Raw genomic sequence first — 11,246 nt, 5'->3', positions numbered from 1 at the left:
TGAAGTCTCACCTTCACCTGGTTTGGTTAGTCCAGTAAGGCTGGTGCTACAGACACACCCTGTTCTTCCCAGTTTTCTTTTGTAATCTCTAGGAGGGTGCGAGGCCTCCTTCCGAATAAGAGTTCAAATGGAGAGACACCCAAGCTGAACTGGACTATGCTTCGAATAACAAATAATGCCAAAGGCAGGAGCAGATCCCACTTCCTCCCATCCCTGGACAGGAGTTTTTTTAACGTAGGCTTCAAATTCCTGTTATACCTTTCTACAAAGCCATCTGTCTGGGGGAGGTACACAGATATTTGTATGTGTTTAATATCTAATTGCTTACACACTTCCTTCATGAGACGGGGCACAAAAGGTGTGCCTTGGTCCGTGAGCATCTCTTTCAAATTTTAGATGTTGTGAAACGTTTATGGTTTTCTGCACGTGAAACCGAATAAAGTTGATTTTGATTTGATTTGAGAATAGACATATAATACACATTTACAAAAGTTGTGTCTCATGCTCGGTTTGGTGAGATCTGAATAAAGAAGGCAGAATACGGTTTTGGAGTAAGGATTCTTTTGCAATCAGCCTCTTTGGTGCTCAAAATGGAGAAATGTGGGCTTAAATGTATTCTTGAACAGAGGAGAAGCAGCTATCGCAGGTCACCAGTACGGTGACCATCGACCATCTCTTTCCAGGTATGGAAGTAGCGAGACAAATTAAATCACCCCCAACCCCCATTTGCACCATACTCCAAATAACAAAGAGTGAGCACGTTAGGCAAGAGAGTCCAGCACTCATTGCTTCCACGTATAAAGACATACATCTGGCCAAATTGTGAATTTCATGCTTCGTCCGTCAGTCTGTCCGTCTATCTATCTTGCTTTCTCTCTCTTTCTTTCTAGCCAACTATCTCTCCACCCCGCGACCCCCCCCCCCCCCCCCTCCGTCTTTCAATTCATGATTTTTTGTTGCGTGTTCCGCCCTCCACAATTCTATCCCATACTATTGCCTTGCAGTGGTTTTTTATGACGGTTTGTTTGGAAACTAGTGCAAAGAAAGTAAGCGAGGTTTAAGCAAGGTTTTAAAGGTTTTATATTACACATATTCCCCACTGGCACCGCCTTCGCCCCACAGTTAACACCCCTCCTCCAACACCTTCGCTTAAGGAAGCCTTAAGCTGTTAAAGAGGGGCGGTTCATGACGCTCATGCTTCCAGGGCATTATGTGGACATTGTGGAGCGAGATCAATTAGGCATCCTAGACAGTAAGGGGCAGATTTATGAGGCCCTTGCGCCACGTTTACGCCGCTGTTGCGTCACGCAAGGCGGCGTAAACGTGGCGAATCCCTACGAACGATTTACAACGTGACGCATCTAGGCAGATGCGTCACGTTGTAAAGCCCTGCGCCGTTTGTGGGCGTTCCGGCGCAGGGTGGGCGTTCCGAGGCAGGTGCGCCTCGCAAAAGTGGCTGAGTGAAATCTATGAGATTTCACTCAGTCACTTTTAAGCCAATGCTGCGTCAAAAGCCTGCGCCTGCTTGAAGCAGGCGTAGGTCTTGACGCAGCATTGTGAAAATGGGGCAGCCCCGAGCCTTGCTGGTGCTGCGTCGCGCTTGCGACGCAACTCCAGCAATGCGCCACATTTCCGGCACAGATGCGTCACGCATCTGTGCCGTTTTTGCACCATGGTGCGCCGCATTATAAATGCGGCGCACCATGGCTGGCGGAGCTGTGGCGCACTGTGGCGCACGTTAACTGGCGCATCCCTGGGGATGCGACAGTTAACATAAATCTGCCCCTAAGTATCAGAATCAAGAAGCATCACAAGGGATATTTTGAGGTGGTGAGTAAGTTACACATGTTGAATCGAAGGTTCCAAGCAGGGATATGTCAGGAAAGAATTTTAGTAATAGTAAGCAATGTCATACTAGAATTTCGGTCTGCATTTCTAGTAGTAATGAATATAAAGTTTTAACTGTGTTTATGCGACTTTGGCTCTCTCTTGCGTCACAATAGCGTAAGTGCAGCTCCTGTTTGTAAAGAGAAAAGGCATTTGCAATGCAATAGGTCTCGCGTTTTAGAAACTTTGACCTATTGGCTTGTAAATGACAATTGCAGGTGTTTGTAAATGGCATTGTCATTTACAATGTCAATAGGTCAAAATCTCGATTTTGCAAGACCTGTTGCATTGCAAATGCTTGTTTTGTAGATCGCGTCCAAGCTAATAAGTGTTTAGGTGGCAGTTTTGTTCCCTGAAAGATCAGCTTTCAATGTGTCAGTCTTACAGATTTCATAAAGACCTTTAGAAAAAGCTGGCCTACGCGCAGGAGCGCCTTTGCTTTCACAGCAAGTCCCCAGGTTGGTTCCCAACACACAATCTCGCAAACGGCCAGTCGTGTCCTCTTGTTCATGACTTCATTTCACTGTTGGCACTGTCCCTTCATGTCACCTACCACTCAATACGTGCTTGGAAAGAGGACAGGCTAGAGTGTCTGCGCAGCGCACTTCTTTTCGAGTCCTTCTTGTAACTCAATTAACGCCACTGCTTGGTGAGAAGTAAACAAGATGCGATATACTTGAGGTATTTTAGTTCCAAATGTGTTTTCAGTGTCCTTGTCTGAGCTGCAGTAATATATGCAAGGTATCCGAGATGTGTCGATGTGCTACGTCACAATCACTTTATTTAGTGCATTTTTATAAAGCGCAGACATTACCCGAAGGTGTCAGAGCGCTGCACAATAGAGCCAGTTGTGTTACAAGAGAAAAGTGATACATAATAGAACATTACAAAGATAAACAGGAGACTTATTATGAAGGGTACACAAACACGAAATCCAACACAGCACGCAGAGGTGAGGAATGTACAGGAAAAAAAAAGAAAATTTACATTGAAGAGCGAACTTCCTAGAGGGGCCAGAGAATGAAAGTATTAGTTCTGAAAGTGTCTTTGGAAGAGAAGAGATTTGAGGTCAGCTTTCAAGATCTGGGTAGAGGAGGTGGCACGGAGCAATGGGGGAAGCAAGTTCCAGATTCTCACTGCATTGCCTGAGAAGGATTGCGCCATCGATCTTTCCCTTTTGAAGACGTGGGGCTCAAGCAAAAGCTTTTCTGCATTGCAGAGGTTCGAGAGCCTCCGTATTATTTCAATTTATCCACCAGGTAACGAGGGAAGGACATGTGCAAGGCTTTGTGTGTGATGCAGGCAGTTTTGTAAATAGATCTTGCCCCGATCGGAAGCCATCGAAGAAAGGACAGGATAGGAGTGACGTGGTCACTTCGTTTAGACCCTGAAATGAAGCAAGCTACTGAATGGAGGAAGGATTTGAGAGGGGAGAGGTGGGATTTGGGTAGGCCAGTCAGAAGAGAATTGCAATAATCCAGTCTTGAGAGAACCAGCGATTGTACCAAGGTTTTTAAGTCTTTCTCCGGGAAGAACCGATGGATCCCCCACAGAAGGCACAACTGGTAACATGCGTTCTTGGCAATAGAGTTGATGTAGGAGATTAGGTTGAGTCTTTTGTCAAGAATGACACCTAGGGATTTAGCACTGTCGACAATGATGGGTTTGTTGTTGAGTAAGTTCAGCGGATCCATCCACGATTGAACAGGAGGAGGTGAGAGAGAGGTAGAAAGGAGGAGGAATTCAGTTTTGGCAGGATTTAGAATGAGCTAGTGAGCTAACAACCAGTTGTGAATGGAGTTGAGAGTGGAGTTGAGTAGTGAGAGATCGTGTGCAGAAGACACCTTGAGGTACATTTGAGTTTCATCCACATAAAGATGGTAATGGATCCCAGATTTGCTTAGGAGGTTCCCTAATAGTTCCAGGTAGAGATTAAACAAAGTGGGTGCCAGGATAGAACCTTGAGGGATGCCTTCACCCACAGCCAATGGAGATGAAAGACTGTTCGCTATCTTGATCATTTGGGATCTGTCTGAGAGAAAAGAGGCAAACCATTTAAGCACTGTGCCATCCAATCCCATTCTCTGTTGAAGAGTGTTGAGTAGGGTGCTATGATTAACAGTGTCAAAGACTGCAGAGAGGTCTAGAAGAATCAGAAGACACGATTCCCCAGAGTCGAGTATATGCAGCGCATCATCAATCACTTGCAGCAGGGCTGTTTCAGTGCTGCAATTTTGGATAAAGCCAGATTTGAAAACGTTGAGGAGATTATTGTCTATAATATGTAGGGAAAGTTGTTTTGCAACACATTTTTCGGTGATTTTCAAAAGAAAAGGGAGGTTGGTGATAGGGCGGAAGTTGTTGAGGTCGTTCGCATGAGCGGAGGTTTTTTTTAGAAGTGGGGTAACCTGTCCTGATTTGAGGGCAACACAGATGTATGTGACTCGAGGTCTCTCCCTCAGGTAGTAAAGACAAAAATGTAATATAACTGTCCCGTTGTCATCTGTGTTTCATCCCAGGAGTTTATTTTGTACTTAATTGCACAGGGAGTGTATTGTCCTTAGGCAGTTTCACTGCTTCTTTCAAGTGCCTCCTGTAAGTGTGGGGGCTTCTCAGTGCTGTGCAATGAGGGCTGCTAGCAGCTGTGTATCTAATATGATCTTTTTTGTTAATGTAGAGGGTTTTACACTTTATATACATACATTTAAAGCTGTGCTTACATACATCTATAGTTACGCATATTTACAAGTGCTTTTCAGTCCCCATACAAGCAGTGCATGGGGGTTAGCCTTGTAATGCACATAGATTCAGACACGTATTACTACAGTGCAAAGCACACGTTTTTTGCACAGTATTGTCAAATAAACACCTTGGTGACATGCGCAGCTTCACACCAGGCCATACATGCAGATGGCCAGAGCTTAATAAATTGTTTATCACTAGTGTATCGCCAGTCCAGACTTTGCTTCTTGGTGAGTCGTGGCTCATCCCCCCCACACTCACTGATGTCACCGATGTATGGCATGAAGTTAAAATGCCAGATCTGTCTTTCAGCCTGAAATGGAGGAAGTGACGGAGGTTTGAGATCCTGTTCTGGTCCCGGAATGGCCCCTGGGCCCACCTGGGTTACTCACTGAGGGTGAAGTGATCCTTGACAACATGAGAGAAATGCAAACAACACAATTCTGTACATCCTATCACACGGGTAGATAAAGATGCATGTCACGAGTGATGTGTGACATTACTGCACTGCAGAGCGTTATGGATAAAGAGCTTGACCACATGCAGTGAATTCTAGCGTTTTTTCCCCGGAAAATGTTATCCATCACCTCCCTCTACCAGTGATTTCTTTCAGGGAGTTTGAGTGTTTTTTAAAAACACATGTTTAAGTCTTACAAGCAAAATAAGGAAAATGTATTTTGTGCGGCTACATCTCATGGTGCCTTAATGACTCATCTGTACTTCTCGTGTCCGCAGTTAACTCAAGAAAGCCAAATGATGAATTCACTAAACCTCGTCTCCTTCTGCAAATATTACATTTATTTCACCACTTAGTATCAGCAGAAAATCTCATTCTTTCTTTTATTCCATTAAATCTCCACCTCAACAGTGCCCCAGTGAGTTTATGGAAATAAATCGGGATATTGGGAAACCTTAATGGTGAAATGGCAGCCGCCATTGCTGAGTTGGCGTTCCGCAAGTGAAAGAAGTGAAGGGCACTCCAAATATCAAAAGCAGCTGGCGTTGCCAAGTTGGCATCCTGCGGGTGAAAAAAAAGTGAAAGGGCACTCCAAATATCTAAAGCGGTCGACATTGCCGAGTTGGCATCCCGCAAGTGAAAGAAAAAGCAAATGGGCACTCCAAGTATCCAGAGCGGCCACCATTACCAATTGGTATGCCGCGAGTGAAAACAAAAAGTGAAAGGGCACTCTAAATATCAAAAGCGACCGCCATTGCCGAGTTGACGTCCCGCGAGTGAACAAAAAGTGAAAGAACGCTCCAAATCTCAAAAGCGGCCATCATTGCTGAGTTGGTGTCACAAGAGCAATTGCCCCCATCAGTATCCATAAACAAAATAGGGCTCACCTACTAGATAAAGTCAACTGTGTAACAAGCCAAGCAAAATGTCCAGTCGTTTTGTTTGTTAACAAATGGAGATAGGACTGTACCAAGGTGGGACTTAGAAGCCTTATAATGAATTGGAAGCCAGCGTTTACCAAGGACAACGACATCAGCCAATGAAAAAATATGGGAGGTGAGTAAGCGAAGCTTCCTAAAGCATACTCGACTACAGCATGCCTCGCAGAGTGAGCAGCGCATGCGCTCTGCCGCAAGGCTCAACCTGAAAAAGATCAGTTAGGTCTGTATTTGAGAAAATCTAAAACAGATCAAATCTGACACAGGATACAGGACAGTGTGTGTGTCCGGTGAAAGCTTGGCAGATGTTTAGGTAGGCAGGAGAGTAAGTGGGACTCTGTATTTTGCCACTAAGGGCTGGATGAAGGTGGCCAAATACCGGTCGGTAAGGCCAAAATTCTGTAAATTTCCGCGTTACGGACCGGTATTTAGCCCTGTGCTATGTAGGTATTATCGAATGCCATTGGTAATAACGCAAAAATAACAGGTGATGGACAGAATGCAGAACAATGTCATACATTCACCCCAGTACAGAGATCTTGGCCTAAATCCATCGTTTTTTTGCTCACCATGCCTTTCCAGTTTGAACCCAGCCATATGCAAATCAGTCTTGACCCTGTGCCCCATGGAAACAGTCCAGCCCGAACTGCCAAGCCAGGTCCTCCCTGGACTGGAAACAAGCATCCAAGGACCGGTTTCGGGCTTTCAGCCCTCATCAGCCTGGATAGCTTGATTCCAGTGGCATGGAGAGCACGGGACTCACGTCTGAGCATACCCGTCCCACTCGGGGTGACAAATGCAAAAATAGTAGTTCGGGCTGGATTGTTCCCATGAGGCACAGGGTCAAGGCTGATTTGCATATAGCCATTGTCTGACCAAGGGTGGTGTGGAGTGCAAAAAAACGATGGATTTAGGCCCAGATCTTTGTACTGGGGTGAATGTAAGACTGTGAGGCGGAGGACCCGGTCCTTAGGAGTAATACACGGGACACTCCTTCCATGTGGACACCTTACCAGTATGAGGACGAAAACCATCGGGGAACCGTTTCACTAACTCGCCATTCTGCCCTCCTCCCACAGCCTTCCCGGTATGACCCGGAAGAACAACAAACTTGGACGGGAGGAGTTCCCGTCCCGATGAACCAATCAGGTCCCTCCAACCTTCCGTCCGTCCCACTAGAAATACAGGACGGAAACCCCTTGGCCCTGTCGACGACGAAGAAACCGGAAGTAGACGCCGACCAGACCTGGAAGGAGTGTGCCGAGAACGCAGACATCGAAGAAGACGCCGATCCCGGTACCGAGGACGAAACCTGGACAGACGAGTGGTGGATCCCGGAGGACGAACGAGCCGCCACGACTCAGGAGAGTTGTGGCTCCTAGTGGTACGTGACGGGACAAGGGCTTAGGGAAGGGGTGGGGGTTGTAACCAACGGGAGGGCAGGTACGGGGTAGAGCGAAACTTCCCTGCGTTCTTTCTTACACTTCCCAACCTGACTTCCCTGATAACGCCCGTAAAGCACCATCGTAGCAGGAGTGCGAACCCCACCTGAAACCCCTCTATTCCGTAAACGCCTTTTGTTTAAGTATTTGATAAACCCTCACAACCCCGTTCCTTCTTCACTACCTTGGTTATGGTGATGGACATTTCGTAGGAAGTACAGCACCTCTAAAGCCACTCTCCTTTTTTTTTGAGGTAACTCCGGAACCGGGTGACGCCCTGAAACCCGTAATAGGTTTCCAACGAAAGACCAAGCCTCCACAAGCTTAAGAAGGAATCCTGACATTTCGATTACCGGATGTTCTAAGGACTTTGTTATTTTGACCACGATTCCACTCCTTGTTCTGCCTTACTTAATTTCAAATAAATCTTCAATATTAACCCTATCCGGCCTCCCGCTTCTGCTTCCGACCATCCCTCCGACATTTGGTGTCAGAAGTGGGATCGGAAGCCACGGAGGCCGTCATTAAGAAGATGTCGGAAGGACAAGAACGTTTGGAAAAAGTTATGACCCAATTCCTGGAATCTGCAGAAACAGATAGAGAGGCAATGCGCAAAGCGCTTACGGGACAACAGCAGTCCCAAGAAAATGCGATAGGGAAGTTGGCAGAAACTTTGAGTCAGCCCAGAGGATTCACCGCTCCCCCTTCAGTCGTCGTACAAAAGTATGTATCTGGGGAGGACCCTGACTTTTTTCTTTCCAACTTCGAAAGAATGGCCCGTGCTGCACAATGGCCCGAGGATCGGTGGGGCCAGTACCTCGGTCCCCTCCTGAGTGGGGATCTCCAGGCAGCCTATCAAGCGGCCAACCCTTTAGGCACCACAGCATACGCTGACATTAAACGCTGTGTCCTAGAACGAATGGGTATAGACGAGGAGACCTATAGAATCCGTCTGAGACAGATGAAGGAGGGTCCTCAAGAGAACCCTAGGGCCCTTTGTTACCGAATAAAGGACGCTGCAGACCGATGGTTACAACCATTAGTAAGTACAAAAGAAGCTATCGTAGAAAAGATCTATTTAGAACAGTTTCTTTCTTCCTTGCATGCCCCTATCCAAAAGTGGGTCAGGCAACACACCGACTTAACTCTTGACAGAGCTGTAGAGATTGCCTCGGCCTATTTTAGGGCCCAAGAACTTCAAAAAGGTAAAGATGAGCCATCCTGGAAGCCCTCTACCCACCCACCAGTCAGACCACCCCGTCCGTATTCCGCTCCTAAAAAGCCAGAGACAGTAACATTGATACCCCAACATCTTCCGGTCTTTCCCAAACCTGCAGCCCCTTCAGGACCCCAGTGTTACCATTGTGGGGGTTTCGGACATATTGCCAGAGTGTGTCCGCAGAAAGAAGAGCCCATGGAGGTTGGTTTCACCAAGGTATTATACAACGGACCCCAAGGTGGGTCCTTCCACCGTACAATCGCTGTCAATGGAGCACCCCAAGAGGCTTTAGTTGATACAGGAAGCAAACAGACTTTGATACGACCTCATTTAGTTCCTGGTCCACCTGCCGTCCCTACAGGAGTAGTGAATATTCAGTGTATCCATGGCGATAACAAGTTGTATCCTTTAACGGATCTTGATATCCAACATCATCCTCACCAAACTCCTGTTAAAATGAGAGTTGGACTCCTTCCACAGTTACCTGAACCCATGATCCTTGGTACGGACTATCCCAGGTTCAACCAACTGTTAAGTGGGGAGGGTGAGAACCATGTCGATTGGAGGGAAGAAGCCCCGTTTTTTTCAGAGCCCGAGATTGAGGGGGATCATGGTAAAAGCCGGAAGAGTAGACAACAGCGAAGAGAGGAAAAGCGAAAAGGAAAACCAGCTTTCCTATCCAGTCCGGAGTCTTCCCTGTGGGATCACGATCAAAACTTTCGAGCAGCACAAAGAGAAGACGCTACTCTTCAAGAGGCCTGGAGACAAGCAAACGAGCAAGACGATCCACTTCACGTAGGTCCACAATTCTTCTTGAACAAAGGACTCTTGTATCGAAAGGCTGGTCCCACACAACCTTCCCAGCTCTTAGTACCAGTACCTTTCCGAGAGAAGGTTTTATATTTGGCCCACAGTCACCTGCTGGGAGGACATTTTGGAGGAGAGAAAACGGAGAAAGCTATATTAAATAGATTCTATTGGCCAGGGATATATCACCAAGTGAGGAAATACTGCAAAGAATGTGCAGTGTGTCAGAAAACCAGTCAGAGTCTCCCATTGAAGGTTCCCTTGAAACCACTTCCGGTGATAGACGTACCGTTCTCACGGGTTGGGATGGATATTATAGGGCCCCTTCTTCCTTCCCGCACTGGGTGTAGATATGTCTTAGTCCTAGTCGACTATGCAACGAGATTCCCTGAGGCAGTAGCGTTGAGACAACCGAACACCACACAGGTAGCTAAAGCCATGATCAACATCTTCACTCGGGTGGGATTTCCAAAAGAAATCCTGACCGACCAGGGTACACCATTTACGTCCCGTCTGATGAAAGAGGTATGCCAGCAGTTGCATATTAAGCAAATCCACACTGCTGCATACCACCCCCAGACCGATGGGTTAGTGGAACGCTACAACTCCACCCTAAAGACCACCTTAAAAAAACTACTTAATTTGGAAGCTAGGAAATGGGAAGATATGCTGCCCTTAGCGCTTTTTGCTATCAGGTGTCATGAACAGAAAAGTTTGGGCTATTCCCCTTTTGAACTCCTTTATGGTAGAAGACCCCGTACTCTTATGGATATGGCTAGAGAGGAGTGGGAAGAAGAAACTGACACCAGCAAACCCTTGTTAGAGTACGTGGCTGGTCTTAAGTCACAATTAAATCAGGTCCGAGAAATTGTGCGGACGAATCTAGAACAGGCCCAAGCAGAGCAGAAAAAACAGTACGACAAGTCCACTAAAGACCGAAGTTTGGAAGTTGGGGATCAGGTTCCCTTACTGCGACCCTCTTCTGAACATAAATTGTTGAGCCAATGGCAAGGTCCCTTTGTAGTCGTAGAGAAAGTCACTCCCGTTACCTATAAATTGGAAATGGATTCACAGACACAGACCACCCAAATTTTCCATATAAATCTGTTAAAAAAATGGGAAGGACCTACTCCAGCACTAATGGCACAGCAGCCTACATCCCCCATAGAACTAAGCATAAGTTCAGACCTTGCCGAGAATTTACAAAAAGACTTAAGGGAGACCTTGGCTCCCTTACAGGATGTCTTTTCCTCGTCCCCGGGTAGAACAACCTTGATAGAACATGAGATTCACACCCCCCCTAGACAAACGGTTCGGTTAAAACCATACCGTATACCCGAAGCTCGGAGGGCAGCCATCGAAGAGGAAATACAGCAAATGTTGCGTATGGACATCATAGAACCCTCGACCAGCGAGTGGTGTTCCCCGGTAGTATTAGTCCCTAAACCGGATGGGTCCATCCGTTTTTGTATCGACTTTAGGGAGGTGAACAAAATATCGCAATTTGATGCCTATCCCCTCCCTAGAGTTGATGAGATGGTGGAAAAACTTCGTAAAGCCAAGTACGTCAGTACCCTAGATCTTTGTAAGGGATACTGGCAGGTGCCTTTAAGATCTCAGGACAGAGAGAAAACCGCTTTTTGCACCCCTACAGGATTATATCATTTCAAGGTCCTTCCATTTGGCCTTCATGGCGCCCCAGCGACCTTTCAGAGGTTAATGAATATAATCCTACAACCTCATCGCCAATATGC

Source organism: Lissotriton vulgaris, chromosome 11, assembly GCF_964263255.1.
Source record: "Lissotriton vulgaris chromosome 11, aLisVul1.2, whole genome shotgun sequence".
NCBI classification, from domain to species: Eukaryota; Metazoa; Chordata; class Amphibia; order Caudata; family Salamandridae; genus Lissotriton; species Lissotriton vulgaris.
The sequence above is the reverse complement of the archived record's forward strand: the minus strand, read 5'-3'. Positions refer to the sequence as shown.